Source organism: Lagopus leucura, unplaced genomic scaffold (assembly GCF_019238085.1).
Source record: "Lagopus leucura isolate 7727_CA_CO unplaced genomic scaffold, USGS_WTPT01 Super-Scaffold_100004, whole genome shotgun sequence".
NCBI classification, from domain to species: Eukaryota; Metazoa; Chordata; class Aves; order Galliformes; family Phasianidae; genus Lagopus; species Lagopus leucura.
The window spans coordinates 51,060,327-51,077,212 of NW_024962264.1; the positions used below are offsets into that span (position 1 = coordinate 51,060,327).

Below are 16,886 nucleotides of genomic sequence, written 5' to 3' on the forward strand. Positions count from 1 at the left end.
CTTCCCTTTTTTGACTGTTAACTGCAAGTATTAAAGACAGCATGTCTTATGGTAGCAGGATTGAAGTTACTAAATCATAGAAACCATCATAAAGTGTAGGGTTTTTTTCCTAGTGCAATTCAATAGCCAAATGTAACAGCCTCTGTAGGAGAAACAAAGTAACATACAAAGATTAAAAAAATCCATTTTGCTTAATTATGTATTACATGAGCTAGGAAATGGTCACTACTACATTTGTTCTGATATAACACCTTAGGAGAATATGAAGAGTTGCTAACAAAAAAAATATATATCTTTTTAAAGCAGATCCTCATATAATGAGGACACATCAGACCACGAATGTACTTTTGACCTTACTGATAAGCCAATAAGAGTTATATTGAAGAAGTACTGGAAAAACAAAAAACATGACTGTAATTTTCTGCATCCCATTAGCTGATATCAACACAGTGAAGGCCATGAAAATTGAAATATGGTTCATTAACTGTGTGTGGGTTTGATGAGCGACTCAGATATGTGTTTTCTCCAACAATGAAGAAAAATCTTCACTACATAAATCTGATGATGTATTTCAGTGCGCAGCCTACCTTCTGTTTAATATGCTACAGATAACACTTTAAGAATTCACAAGAAGCTAGGAATAAACAAGGAAGCTAAGCCTCTCATCCGAGCTTCAATCCCTGTTGCTGAAAAAATAGGTAAGTTATTCGACAAATGAAGATAAGGATGGTCTCAGATGAAACTCTTTTCCCTTCCTCAACTTCAGAATGAAACCTTTATTTGCAGATAATAAACAGCTAAATGAATTACACTGTATTTATTCAAACAGAAGTTAGACTGCTGGAACAGATCTTAAGAGTAGGCACCAGACATAGCAGTCTTTGCTAAAAACATAGTAGGAGAACAAGAGGCAATACTTATACCTTGAAACAGGAAAGATCTGACTGGATACAAGGGAAAAGAAAAATAACTGTGAAGATATCAAACATGAGAGCCACTTGCCCAAAGTTATTGCCTACTTTAAGTACTAACTGCATAAATTACAAAGCTAAAGGATCATACCTGGAGTGTATTTTGGAAAACTCTTTGTCTCATTTTAAGTAGTAAAAAAGTCCTAATCATCACAGATTTAAATGCCTCTCTCTTTCCCCAAACATATTGTCCTTACATTACTAGATATTTCCTGTGTTTAAGAAAGAAATAGTATATTTTTATATTTCTTCTAGTAATTTCAATTTAAGACTTATCCCTATACATTATGTACAGAATGGATTGTAAAGTTTCACCACACTTTGAACCATAACCCATATTTCAGAAAAATAAAAGGAGAAAAACTTTGCATCTTGCTCAATTACATCAGACAAAACAATGTGAGTGGAAGAAGTGAAAACAATTGACATGAATACTAAGTGATGTAATTTTTTAGAAAAATTATTCTCTGATATGCTTTTGACCACATTACAAAATATACTGTATATATTCATGAGAGAGAGATGTTTAACAGAAGTTCAAAGAGAGTAAAGTAGGTTTGTTAAAGGAGCTTGGGAGTTTTCTGCAATGATGCTCTTAACGGTAACATCTTTATGCTCTGGAAGAGCATAAAGAGTTTGTGCTTCATCTAAATCATTATTCAAAGTTTATGGAAACCTGCCAGGCTTTTTTTTTTATGGGTTGCTTCAACACTTGCAAAGTCACAAACAATGAAGCAATATGCTGATATTAACAAACTCACTGAAGAAATACTGTACACTACCACCTGAATAGTAAAGTTTAAGAGACAGCTGGAAGAAAGTCAAGAGAAATGCAGCACATTATCAGTTATTTCATCAGTAACACAAAGTACTCAGCATGCAAACTCAAGCATTCAGTGAAAATCCCATTTTCCACTCAGTAGCTAAAATAAACATACTGGCTGAAGAAACAGAGACGTAGAAAGATGTATGCATGTTTCTTTTGAAGTTCAGCATATACTAGATACATTTCCCAAAAGAGTTAATTCACATAAAAGTCATTGCTGATTTGATGCCAACGGCAGTTAGACCTTAAACAATCTGCTGAGTAAGTAAAGAATCTCAGAAGTTAAAGCTGCCTGAAGCCAAATTGAAGTTGTTTTTCCCTAGGATTTAAAAAAAAAAAAAAAAAAGGAAGAAAAGGAAGAAAACAATCTAACAGCCATTCTTATCTCTGCTTTTCTATTTGGCAACATTGGTTAAGTATATTCTGTTGTGGCAATATAGATACAAACATGGGTATGACAAGAGAAATGTATAGCTTGATTAAACAAGAACTGCTAGGAGTATGGGAATAGGGAGGGACGCCAGCAGCAATATGCAACCTATAAACAACACACAATCAATTAACTGGCTTCTGTTAGTTCAGAAAACCACAATAGTAACAGATATCTTCATCAGTAAATAACAGATTCCTTTCAGTAAATGGAGGCAAATGCAGATGAAGAAAAAGATCTTTAAGCTTGTCTGTATAAACTGAAGATATGAAAACTTTAAAAAACTTGAATGACTTCTAGCCTCACAGTATAAGCTTAGTCACATTTGGCATGACATTCTAAACTTCAAAGTCTAGTCTTGGCTGACTAGACTTAGGCACAAAGCCAAAGGAAATGGTGAATCACTCTGAGTCTCATCAACCTGATACTGTTAAATCAGCATAAGTCTAATGAGGAAAGAAGTTGTTTAAGCCACATAAAAATTACCATTTAATACTGAAATGAATTCAAATTTCACTTACCAGTACAGTAATATCTTGGTTAAATTTAAGTTGTTATTGTAATTGTTAAATAGTTTATTTAAATAATTTGAACACAAGTCTAACACCAGTGAATACAAACAGCAATAAAAAGTCCGAAGAGAACAGTTATGTATGGCTGAACAGTTGCTTGACAATTAAAAAAGATTGACTGTCTTAAAAGATATTGAAGCACTGCTAACAGTATGACTAAAAAGCAGTCAAATTACTGGTATGAATAGAAGCTTTTCAGACTCATTTTATATTGATTGACACAGCTTATCTGTATTATTTCACCCTGTAATGCATCCAACAGACAAAACTTGAGCAATTACAGAACAGAAAGCCTTCAGCAACTGCACAACAAAGTCTGTATTACTCTTTCATAAAGACCTGAATTTGAGAATATCTAAACAATTTACAAACATATCTACAGAATTAGAACCCTATTTACGCTAGGAAGAGACCCAAACAGTTCAAATTACAGGCGAAAGAGAATTCACCTAATACTCTCCAATATAAGCAACAGCCTTGTAAAAAACTTAACATCTATGTAATAGGCTATCATTGATTATCTTCATATTTTCATAATTACTAACTACTAAACACTAAAAATTTCTGTACTTGTGATATATGGTAAATGTATCACACCACAGAAAAGTCATCAGAAGGCAAAAAAAAAAAAATCTAATGTGCTTACAGATATGAAGACTTCCATAAAAGCATATTAAGTAGTTTGAGAGCAAAACAAACAAATTCAGGATATTATGTGCTTTTGAATGTCTTCTGTAAGTAGAAAAAACAGCTGCTAATATTGTATGGTCTTGAAACATAATACCTGTTTCATACTTCATAGCAATACCATTGTTTCTTTGTAATTCATACTGATCTTAGTTTAATATTAGGAAAAACTGGAAAAGATGCTTAGCTTGTTATGCACAAAATTTTCGAAAATGAATAAAGGTAACTAGTTTGTCACCAGGGCAAGGAGTAGATGCCCTCTGAAGGAGGCTAGAAGCTTTCTCCATGCAAGTATCATTTAATCTACTTCAGGAAGATGCTAAAGAGATCTGTAGTACCTTTCTCTGTCATCTCTCCTTCCAGTTGGTAACTCTATTCTTTATGTATTTATAGAATTATAGTATCCTTAGTTGGAAGAGACTTCTGAAGGCCATCTAGTCCAATTCCCCTGCAATGAACAGGGACAGCACAGCTAGATCAGGTTGCCCAAGACCTTACCCAGCCTCACCTTGAAAGTCTCCAGGGATAGAGCATCAGCCACAATACTAAGTAACTTCACCACCCTCACTAGAAAAGATTTTTTCCATATATCTACACTAAACCTACCCTTCCTGAGCTTGAAGCCATTTCCCCTTGTTCTATTGCCACAAATTCAGCTGAAGAGCCTGTTCCCTTCTTTCTTGTAGCTCCCCTTTAGATACTGAAAGGCCACTATCAGGTCACCTCACAGCCTTCTCCAGGATGAACTGCCCCACCTCTCTCAGCCTATCCTCAAAGGAAAGGTGTTTCATTCCATGGATCATTTCTGTGGTCCTCCTCTGGATGCGCTCTAACAGGTCTGTGTTGCTCCTGCACTGAGGACTCCATATCTGGACACTTTCAGGTGAAGCCTCACCAGCACAGAGTAAAGGGGCAGGATCACTTCTCTCAACCTGAAAAGCAAACTATATAGGTAACTCTCTATTTCCCTGAGACTTCCACTAGCTCTAGTTCCCATCCTATAAGCTGTTCACCCTCCTTGTCTTAAATGTACATGTCATTATGCAGCAATTAGACAGATCAATACAATGGGAAAAGCATTACAACAGAGGTATAATGACAGAAGAACTGGTGTGACAGAAAGATACTATAAATGAAGGAAAGATTGCTCACCTGTATCAGAAGATTCTAGATTCACAAGAAAAAGCTTCCCCAAGGCAAGATCACCAAAAGAAATCCTTCCCCAGTGATAGTCAGCCCTTTAATGAGGTTTAAGAAAGGTGCAGCCAGGCTCCACGCCTGCTCACACATATGAATTACCTTCACCTGTGCTTCCAAGGCTGACCGGGTCCTTTTCCCAGGTGATCAATCAGTGGTATCTTAATACCTTTACTTTCTATCTACCTCACGTGAAGCATGTAGAATATGGTTTTCCTTTTATATTAGCAATGTAAACTTGGAGATAAACCAATCTATACAGAGAAATATATGACAAAGTTGCCTGTGAGAGTGATAAGTGGGAGGCTTCTTCCTGTCCCTACAATCTGTATTTTATGAAAAAATAAATCTCAGAGATAATCATTTTAGAAGAATGTTGTTGTTTTTCCTTCAGTAAAGCTATGCAGCACAAAATAAATCCATTTTATATGTTTCAGGAATACTCATTCCAACATGACTCATGAATTATATTGAAAATAAAAACTAGCCATGTTAGAGTAAGCTCTATTATTTCATTACAAATACATATATAATCAAATGTATATACATATATCTCTATAAAATGAGGCAAACAACAATATCCCCTGACCTTTACAAGTATATTCTGAACTAAATCTCTTAAACAAACAGGCCTGTAAAACACTCTTTGAATAAAACATTAAAAAAAAGTCAAGAATGAAATCTGTTTTCCTGTCCTTTCTTTCCTTCATAAATTCCCTTGTGCTATATAAAAAGAAAAATTTATTGAAATTAAGAATACATATTAAATTTTAAAACAAAATTAATATTTGTAAAATGAAGAGTGAACCACTTTTTTTTACCATGGACAATAAAAAGATGAAGAAAACTTATGAAGATGATAAATTATAAGTTATTTGCATAAGCCCTGCAATGTTATGCCATAATGACTGTCTGCTTGTGAGTACTGCATACAGTATGGACGCCACAATGTAAGAGGACATGAAACTATTAGAGAGCATCCAAAGAAAGGCTATGAAGATTGTGAAAGATGGTCCTAGAAAGCAGTATATATACGGAGTGACTGAGGTCACTTGGTTTATTCAGCTCAGAGCAGAGGAGACTGAGCGAAGGTCTCATGGCAGCTGTAGCTCCCCACAGGGAGTGCAGGGGCAGATCTGAGCTCTGCACTCCGGTGACAGCAACAGGATCAGAGAACAGTATGGAGCCGTATCAGAAGAGGCTCAGATCGGGTGACAGCAACAGGATCAGAGAACAGTATGGAGCCGTATCAGAAGAGGCTCAGATCGGGTGTCAGGAACAGGATCTTTGCTGAGAGGCTGGATGGGCACTAAAACAGGCTCTGTAGGGAGGTGGTTCAGGCACCAAGACTGCTGGAATCATAGAATCATAAAATTGTTCAGGTTGGAAAAGACCTTAAAGATCATCGATTCCAGCCACAACCTAACCATACTACCCTGTCTCTAAAATCCCTCCACTAAATCATGTCCCTGAGCACCACATTCAAACAGTTTTTAAACACATCCAGGAATGGGGACTCAACCACCTCCCTGGGGAGCCTATTTTTTTATATGATCCTTGTACATGTAACAACTGGTCCTGTATTGCTTGGAGACCTAAGTGGCGAATATCTGTATTCGTTTTGCATGCTGCTACACATATGCTACTGCAGGGAATAACCTGGGAAATCAAAGAATTAGGTCATATACTAGACCTTCTGTGTAATCTTTTCATGGTAGATTTTGTTTGGATAATTACAAAGGAAAAATTATTATCCTATATTAGTTCTTGCTATGATTTTTTTTTTCCCCCTGAGCACACTAGGAAAAAAAAAAAAAAAACAACAACCTTGGAATTTTATTTTTTCGTATGTCTACATCTGGTATTAGTCGTTTGCATGATATTGTACTATAAGACAGAAATTCACCAAGTAGCGATAATATTTCTCCTGCAGCATGTTCTGCTGCTTTATATTTGTATCCTGGCAAGGTTAGTAAGATATATGATATATTATCATCATAAGGTGATGGTAACACCCACAAGAGACATAAGAATTTTGCCATTTATTATACTCAAAGTCAAATAATTTCCTTTAATATTACTATAATCAACTATTGACTAGAAAAAGCATTTATAGAAAAAGCATTAAAAAAAAAAAAGCCCAAAGGATTTCTAAACCTATACAGCTATCAAGAGTAACTAGAAATTAAAAAAATAATGTTTTTACAAAGAAAAGCAATATATTATAAATTCATTGGATGACCCCTCCATTTTTTGCACATAATTTTAAAATAAAGGAAAACAAACAAACAAAAACTTTCAAAGTCGTTATACAATGTAAAATTAACTCCAAAAATTATAAAGAACATAAAAGCACTAAAAACAGTTCCCATTAGTAGTGAAACTAAATGTAAAAGAATGGAAAAAAAGGAAAGATTTGGAAACTCTTACAATCTCAACAGTATGCATGCACAAATGGACTAAGATTATAGAGAAATATGCTGGGGGATATTATTGACTGCAATATCAAGATGGAATATTCTGTTTCATGCATAGAATTCACTTATAAAGAAACCTATGATTTAAATCAGGTTTGACTGAAACAAACCTTCTGTAATTTTCCCAAGGGGAAAAAAAAAAACACAGCAAAAAAAAAAGAACTACACACACACTTTTAGAATGCAAATATTTCCTAAGAATTCAAGTTTCTTGCAATGAAAGTCCTTCTCCCTCTGTCTCCTCATATCCACCTTCCTGATGTAAGATTAAAAATTAGCCTATGAATAGACTGGAATAAAATATTACCTTGAGCGCAGGAAAATCCTTTCAGCTAGTGTTTTAAAGTAAAAAAATGTATATTTATACATAAAAGAATCACTGAGATTTCATTTACTAGAAAACAGTTCCAAGACTTTCGCTAGGTCTGTAAGCACAAGAAATGTTGCATAAAAATGAAATTACGACTGAAAGGTTAAGATGCACTAAGAAGGAAAGTGTGCATAATCTTCTAGAATCAGATTCTTGTCTGACACTAAAGGAAAACAACAGATCAACTCAAGGAAAACAATTCAACAGATCAGAAAGTATAGAGAAACACTGTCATGTACACTGAATTATCTATGTACTTGAAACCATTAAAATCAATCTTCTTTTAAAAATTGTATAATGAAACATTTAATGCATTTTTTCTCCTATTTATATTATAATTATTCTTAGCTAGTTGAACTTAACCTTTAATTGAATGCAACAAACAATTTAAAAAGCCTGATTTATTGCACTTTAAAGTGCAAGAAGAAAAAAACTTTAAGTATAAATATAAAATGCCCTTTTCATTCTCTCCAACTAAAGAATCTCATTTATTATAATTAATGCTGGAAAGTTACTTTTGTTGAAGTTATTTTCACATTAATGGTTATTCTGTTGTCATATAATTATCTGCTGCAAGTTTCTTCATTCCTTATTACAATTACAAAAATTAAGAAGCTGCAGCTGTGTTGGCTAATATGTTTCTGAAAGGTCTTCAGAAGACATAGAATTTTTAAACTTTTTGAAAACCCAAACTGAAGTATGAACCTGCTTTTCAGAACTACTAACAGGCATCTTCACAAATGCACAATTTGTCATATTGCTTCTTGTTTTGAACTTGAAAATTACCATAGAATATACTATCATTTTTAATCAGAAAGCTGAAAAAAAATTTTAAACATACACAAGGATAATTTAGCATTAGGTTACTAGTGTTAGCTATTATTCATGTGTGACAGAGAGGTAATTATTCCTTAAGCCTACCAAATCATTCAGCAAAATGATCGTGTTACATTGGAATCAATAGCATTCCTATAGTATTCCTTACTAGAAAATGCTACTGTTCAAAAACTCTATCTTTTAGATATCTAAGATAACATCCAAATTCTCCTGAAAGCTACTACATTATGAGCAAGTTTGGAGTTAAAAGAACAAAAGGCCTTTCACACTAGAGCCAGTAGAGTAGTGTAAGTTTGTAAACTTTCCACACTATTTCCAACATACTCCCAGGCAGTAGACATATTTGCTAATATTAAAACTTTTGAGGGAAAAACAAAACAGAACAACAACAACAACAAAACCAATAAAAAGAAAACAGCTAATCTTGGAAAGGGTCAAAGCAACTCCACCTGAATCAAACATCGCCACTTCCATTCTAAAATCAACATGATAGGCACACACAGTTTAGCTTATTTAATACACTTTTCTCATTTATGGTGGAATATATTTACTGAGGAAAATGAATACTTGGTGCCATATCAGGCCACTGAATATCCTTTCCCTCAGCTTCTGCTTTTTTGTTGTTGTTTTGGTTTGTTTTTTTCCTTTGTTCGCAGTTACATGCTTGGAAAACCCAATGAATACAGAGATTCTCTGAATAGTGAGAATAGTCAGACTACAAACAGAGCATCCAAGCAACACGTGAAACTAACACACCTGAAAGTTTCAGACCTTGCTAGCCTTCCCTTTGAAAACCTTACTTATGAAGAATTTCCTATTAATTTTTTGAAAAAGGTTTTTGATTAACAAATTATTTCATCGATTCATACTGACTGCACTGGAGTCTGTCTCCTGGTATCTATTCCAATTCAAACTGAAATGAAATCTTAAGTTGGACTCAAAGGTAAAAGATGCCTATTTCTCACCGATGCAACATAGCTATGCAACTGAATACACTGCAAAGATTACTACTTTGCTACCTGAATTGCTGATTAATCCTTGATTAATGGTTTCCTCATCACTTGGATGAAAATATCATTTTATTTATCTGTAATGAATTTCCAACTTTTTTTTTTTTCTGTAAAAAGCTGCTCACCATTTACTATTCAAATAAAAGCTGTAAAATCATTTCTATTTTAATTTTCTACCTTCATCAAAGGAAGGTAGGAAGAAATCTCTACTAAAGTGATAAAAAAATAATTTTCTTTACTTGAGTAGTAATTGCAAAGATTTCAGTCTAAGTTCAGATTTCAGAAACTAGAAAATGCACTACAACTTTCATGTAACTCTTAACAGCAGAAAAGCTGAGAGAAAAAAAAATGAAATAAACAGTCCTCTCAAAGTTTTCCTTCAAAACAATAGAGAGTATCCTAACAAATCTATTTTTCTCAAGTCTTAAAGGCATATCCATTGCATTTTTGCCAGATTTTTCATAATGCAATTAATCACAGTTGTCACTGAGCTCAGGAGCATTTTGAGTAATGCTATGAGAAAAGAAGTCATGCTATTCCAGATCTGGTTGTATACATAGCTAAGACTACGATTGCTGTTGGAAGAAAGAAATATAAACAATATTTTGCTATTGATCATGACCTTGTTTTATAGCAAGACAATATCTAAATGTAGTAATTTTTACTTGTCACTTCAATGAACTACAGATTCTTCTTCAATGCTTTCTATAAGAGTGTCTTCTGGGGCTTACAGAAGCATCACCTTACAGAAACATTGTTATTTTTGCTAAAGTCACAGCTCCAGGACTAATGACAAATGTATTAGGAATGAAACACACAACCTTATATTGTTTATATGCTCTACTGAGGTCAATCTATTGCTTGATGTTTTGTTGGTTTTAGTTTTGGTCTGTGGTTTCGTGTTTGTTTTTGTTTGGATGTTGCTTATTTTAGATGGAGGCTTACCATGGCCTCTGACATTAAGTCTCTGTAATGTATGAGGAGCTCAGCACCTGGAGGATGCTGCTTCATGTGTTCTAACACACAGCTGGTATTTGGATCAAAGTGTCCATAAACAAATAAATATTAAAAAATAACCACTTTAGCTATTTCCTATAATTCTATACAGGCACTGACAGTTTTAGTTATAGCATAGTGACCTGTTACCCATCAATAATGTCTACCTTAGTAGAATAGACACTACGTAAGCTGTTTTTACTGTTTCAGCATAAAGAGAAAAATTGCTGCAAAATGTAAGGCCTGTATGCCTTTAAGGATGGAACTACATTTAGCTATTTCTAGCAAGTGTAATTCCCTTCTTCACACAGTTGTTACAGCAGTGTGGATGAAGTTTTAATCTAACTCCTTACAGTTGAAATTTAGAAATACTGTGTGCTTAAATACTTCATCCCTTGTGCAGCCTATAGTTCCCCCTGAAAAAGAAGTGATTATTGTAGTACTGTGTAAAGGAAATTTTAGTCTTATATGGGATGTGGAAAAGTAAAAATAACTCAGATTTAGACTCTCTACAAGAGTTTTTGGCTTAATTGCTGCAAATGATTAATCTTTTCAGGATTAGTAGAGGAAGACAAGTCCCAGAAATCCCTTTCAATGCTCAAGATATTGAAGATTTTGAGAACAGATTTTTAGGTGAGGATTCTCTCTTCTCTGAGAATATGCTAGTGAATACAGCAGAAACATTAAAAAAAGGCACTTTTATTGCAAGTCTCAGTGAGCTACAGGGGTTTCCTCATACGTGATTGTTCTCTCAACATTTATTTGGGAACTATGCTGTACACATATGCATACAATTAGATGAAAATAGGATCATTTATCAATGAGATAGTCAAGACACTTGGAAAATCACGACACAAAAAGATGTTAAGAGATAGTTGTGAGAGAAAATAATCAATACAGTAAAATCTAGAAATATGTTTCTTACAGTATGAGAGCAGAATTGGCTAAAATTCCTGAGCCAAATTTATTCCATTCTGATTGTTTCACACTTTCTGAATAGTGAATAAATTTACTTTCAGTGAGGAGAATACATTACTATGAAGTATCATCATTTTCCAGAGGACAGACAGCACCATTTTTTTAATTGCAGCAGCATTACAAAAAAAATTGAGTTAATTTGAATTTGATGGTGTTCCTTCATGTAAGAACATTTAACGTTAATTTGTACAAGCACTAGGAAATATAGGAACCCGTTCTGTTTCTAAGTTTAAGCCCTGAGTAGCCTCCTTCAATAAAATGTACTGTTCTTTTCAGAACCACTTTTTCAATCCATTGTTGAAGTTCAGTCCTTGATATATTTTTTTATTTCTGCATAAGCCTAATTTTGATGAGAAGTGTCAGGCTGTCATCAGACAGAACACTTTATCCATCATTTCACAGCCACTGCTATTCAAAGAGTAGTGGTCTTACCCTTCTTTTTCCCAGCTGTTCTGGATACAGTCTCAACCAAAATGCAAGTTAATGCTTCTGGGACCAAAAGCACTGGTCAAGTAGACAATGTCCTCCAAATGTTAACTTCTTTTACACAAGCCCCTTAACTGCTATCTTCTCTTTATGACTTTCCACCATTGCTGACCTGAGTTTGATTCAATTCTCTTACCATTTATCTTCTCTTCAGTAAATGAATTAGTCTTGTCAGTATGGTTCTTTCTTAGATCCTTCTCAAAAAGCACCTTCTTAAAGTCAGTTACATGTGGTAGAAAAAAAAGCTAACAGTGCCAGGCAGAGAACAGTTACAATAGTTTTGTAACCTCCTTAAGTTACTCAGTTAACATTTATCAAAAAAAATTCAAGATAAGGCCTTTGTATTTTGAAAAGTTTTTCCACTTAAAATTCATAGCATGAGCAATAGCATGTGGGATTTTACCTAGTAAAAGCTAAAGGCAATTGGTTCTTTCTGAAGAGAAAAGCAAGAGAAAAATATTCACTTATCTGAACCTTTGGGGGCATCTTAAGCTCTTCTGTATTCTCCCATTACTATTTAGATCAAATCTGGCTGTGTCTCAAGTTTCCACATCTGTGCTCCTAGCAAGTGAGCCATGCCCCTGAGGAGGCAGGAGTGGCAGGGTAGAGCCTGTCCTCTGTAATCGTCCTTTACAAAATTTAGCATGTATTCCCCTTTTAATCTTAGCTTACTTTGGTTCCTAAGGGTCTGTCCATGAGCTAGCTCCTCATGCCACTGGTATTTCCTAAAGTTTAATTCTGCAAATATGACCATATGGTGGAAACATAGGGTAGAGAAAGAATCAATCTTACTGATGTCCTTTGAACACTGTTGTCTCAAATCAAACTCTCTTTTTTGAAATAGCAGGGATAACAGAAAACGGCAAAATTGTTAAATGCTGGCTTTTTTTTTTTTTTTTTTTTTTTCAGATTTATTTGAGCCTATGGCAATTGTTTAAATCTCAGTGCTGGTCAGAGCATTCTAAGAGTAGAAGCAAAGTTCACATCGTATCCTTCCTCTGCCAGTCCACCATACTTCTATACACAAACATGTTAGAAACAGGACTCCATCAGAGTTTGTAACATTTGCAAGTCACACTATGAAGACTCCTTGGATACTGTCAGATGTATTAATCAGTGTTTCTTTCCAGTACTTCGGAATAGTTTAAATATTTTCTTGTACATTTACAAACCATAATGACATTTTATAATCATGCTATTACAAATTTTCATTAAGCACAAAAACATTCGGTTTTGATATTTTTTTAAAAACAAATCTTAATGCAGCAATAAAATGACATTGAATATAACCATGTTATGGGCAATGAATCAGACATCCTGAAAAATAATGTAAATATCTTGCATTTTAAAAATCAGCTCATGTAATGTCAGTCATGGTTACACCTCTTTCTCCTGCTTTCTACCCCTCATCATGAAAAAAAAAAAAAAAAGCTATTTTATTACTCTCATATATTTGAACTGCGGCTGTTTATGAGAAACAAACACATACCCAGAGCTGTCAAGTCTACTGGCATATCACAATAATCCCTGCATTACTATTGCAATAGATGGAATATAAAATTATGGTAGCACAGATTATGTAATTCAGCAGTAGGAAATGATTGTCACTGGTAAAAAAAATTAAACATTGAAAGATATTAATAAAATAGTATATGATATATGCTTAAGTTTATTTTTCAAATATTCTGTTAAAACAAAATCAGTTCTATTCACCATGTAGAGAAAAGAAGACTGCTATAAGCTGACAGCAGTGGAATGTGAAATTACATCAGATATCTTTGCCTTCAAGTTGTAGTAAAAGCTTGCAATGTCAAATTCCACTGAAATGTTACTTCAGCATCTTGTAATAATGTACATGCCACTGCACTGCCCCAAAAGGGGACACTTTCTCTCCTTCAAAAGCAATATGAGTTAACTGTGAGTAAATAGCCCCCACATAATGAAACAATTAGCATCCAGTACATTTGGAACACTTTAAAGGTAGTGTGATCACAGGACAAAAGTACCAGACAATTTTCAGCTTGTTCAGATTCTATTTAAAAAGCCTTTTTCAAGATTTCCTTTATGGAAACTACTGGTCTTTATAAGACAAATCTGTCTGGTACAAAAAGTATAAAATAAAATAAAATAAAATAAAATAAAATAAAATAAAATAAAATAAATACAGCAGAAATCGAGAAAATAAGTCAGCCATAAACCCATAGGACAAGTAAACCCATAGGAAAAGAAAACACTTTGGTACAGGCTCGTCCAATGGCTTGTTTACATGTGATTTTAGATATGATGCACTTTGATTTTCCTTTCCTTGTTGATGAAATAATACAGATTGCTTAGTAAAAGAACAAGCACTCCCTCAGGGCTCTTTAGGGTTGATTTGTTCCTTAGATATAGCAAAAAACAGGTTAAGACAAGCAAGTTGGGAAAGCCAGTATGTTTAGCTGCAAGAGCAACCAAAGAACTAGCAAAATAAATTAACTCAATAAACACAGTTCTTCTGTTACTGCCTTTACGTTTTACTTCTTTAATCCAAACAGAAATTCACGTTTGTGACTTAATTTCAGTCATTTTATATCACATAAAGAAATAGTTTTGAATCATCTATCCCAGTATACATTTTTTTGTTATTACTTACTGAGATATGTTTTCCTTTCCATAATTCTTAAAAGCACTATGAGAACGGGCAGATCTTTTAAACATCAATGGATCAGTGATTAACGTTCATTTATTTCTAGCAGCATGTTTCAAATTAACAGTAATATAAGGTTTACAATTAGTATTATTAGAATTTAATACTCCATTTCAAAGTAAAAAAACAAAACAAAACAAAACAAATTACACAACAAATGTTGTTTGAATTATGCTTGAATCTAAACTCCTTTCTGTTGCTGTTGCTACTTGCCAAAATCAGATCATTCTCCTCTGGAATTTTATTTTAAATTTTAATACTAATAAATTTCTACAATTTCTCAAAGCTCCTAATACTAATTTTCTTCTAGCACATGCTATCATTGTTTTTCTAGATTCTCAACCAAAGCACACGTAGGTGATGTGACAGTAATATTCAGCCATACCTAAATGTCTAAAATTACATTATACTGGCTCTGAAATCCTCTGGTCCTTAAAGAATGCACATTTTTCTTGAAAAGCAATTACCTTCTGTTAAAGAGAAATTTCAGAACTTCAAATGTCACATATCACACTATTCTGGATTTTAAAAGAAAAGGAAAATTGATTTGTTTCTATATATTTTTGTATTTTTTGTCACTTTACAGATCTTTAACACAAATTAAGAGATAATTTAATTAAAAATCTAAGAGAGAACTGAGTAAGAAGCATCTTAGATATGCAAATCAAGCTGCCTAAGAAACTGCTATACAAATATTTATCAATAAATCAGGGTCACACATATCTGTTCTGCATACTTGCTCTCCACTATTACCGGAAATGAAATCTTTGAATGAAATATAACAAGGGTTAGCTTATAATGTAATTTATATATAAACCCATTCAATTCAGATTTGAATTTGAATGTAGATTTTTAAGCACAAATCTTTGTGAATGCTATGATGTATTTAAATTCAGTTCTGTAGCCAATTAGATACAGTCTTGTCCCTTCAGTCCAGGTAAAACATTTTAAAAACAATGTCAGATTTTTGTTCTGGACAGCAATAAAATAATTAATACTTGATTTTTTTTTTTTTTTTTTTTTTACTGGACTGCAGGATTTTTCTCTGGATTTCTTCAATTCATACATAAAAAGCTACCCCAACTTTTAAAGCATCAAGCTTATAGGAGAATATTTTATACACGTATTATATGGTTAAAAAATACTTTTTATGTGATTAATAATTTAAAAAATGAATAGTAGTTGGTAACCAACAGTCAAGATATAAATACAAAATGAAGAAATAACCCTATTTCCCCATAAAGGACTTCTTTCAGATTTTCATTATACTTGATGATTAGGAAGGACAGAAGGATCTAATATTGTCCAGGAAACTGAAGAAATTGTCATTAAGTACAGAGAAGTGGCAAAATATATTGTGCTGAAAGGGCTCCTCTGAACTGAGGAAAAAATAAATTTCTGTAGACTATCTGCATTTGATTTTTTCCAGGAAAGAGGCTATGCTGTATGCAAAGGTTGCTAAATATTCCATTCATAAACCAGATGTCTCTTCTTTGAGTCTAAATTTTGGAATACATTTTTTCCCACATCCACATTCAAGACTCCAACAGAATCAAAAGGTTCTGCAGTCTACATCAGTGGAAGGTAACCTGAGCTAGTAGTTGGCATGGAAGACTTGGATAAAAGCCTAACTCCACAAGGTCAGTCGCAAGACTCATCAACTTGACTGTAGTCTGGGAGAGGTGTCCTCAAGGACTGGAAGTTATGGGCTCTACTTCTTAGAGCAATTCACAAGATGACACTGGACACCCTACCTCACTTTCTGATTATTTCGTTCTCCATTTCTCATTTTAATATGTGCTTTTCCATGTCCCTCAGTGGATTTGAAATTCATAGATGAAGTAGGTTATGTAAGTACAACTGTCTAGATCTCATGAGTATTTGCAGAAAGATCTGACTCACCAAGATGGGTACATGCATTCATGCACACCCACAAGCATGAGTATAAACCCTTTCCTCACTGCTACTCCCTAACAGATATAACAGCCAGAACACTTCTTAAAGACCATAAAGCCTTTCTCCATTTTCGAATCATTGAATATGACTTTATTTTTTAAAGGCATTACAAGAAAGCCAAGTTATAGTAAAAAGCAGTTCAAAGTGTCTGATAACAATGTACTGTCTTTAAGAGCAGAGTGCACTTCTTGCTGTACATATTTTCTTTTTAGAGTGCTGAAATTGGGATTAGAAGAACAAATCTTGTAATTTTATTTATTTATTTTTTTAAGAGCCATATGCTGCTCTTCAGTGAAGTATAAAAGGAAATAGAGAAAATAACATTGGAATAGCATGAGAAAGAACAATGTTCTTCAGGAAAAAGAAAGAAAGAAAGAAAGAAAGAAAGAAAGAAAGAAAGAAAGAAA

At 33.7% G+C, this 16,886-nt stretch overlaps 1 protein-coding gene and 1 long non-coding RNA gene across 4 annotated transcripts in view; both read right to left on the reverse strand.

The window, feature by feature from the left end:
• PCDH7 (protocadherin 7) overlaps positions 1-16,886 on the reverse strand; it is a 252,714-nt gene that overhangs the window by 104,356 nt on the left and 131,472 nt on the right. The window lies entirely within an intron of this gene.
• Positions 3,917-4,703, reverse strand: LOC122180036. The gene is made up of 3 exons (XR_006178899.1): positions 4,639-4,703; positions 4,210-4,418; positions 3,917-3,934 (listed from the first exon to the last, which is right to left on the reverse strand). It is a non-coding gene; the product is annotated as an uncharacterized LOC122180036 (long non-coding RNA).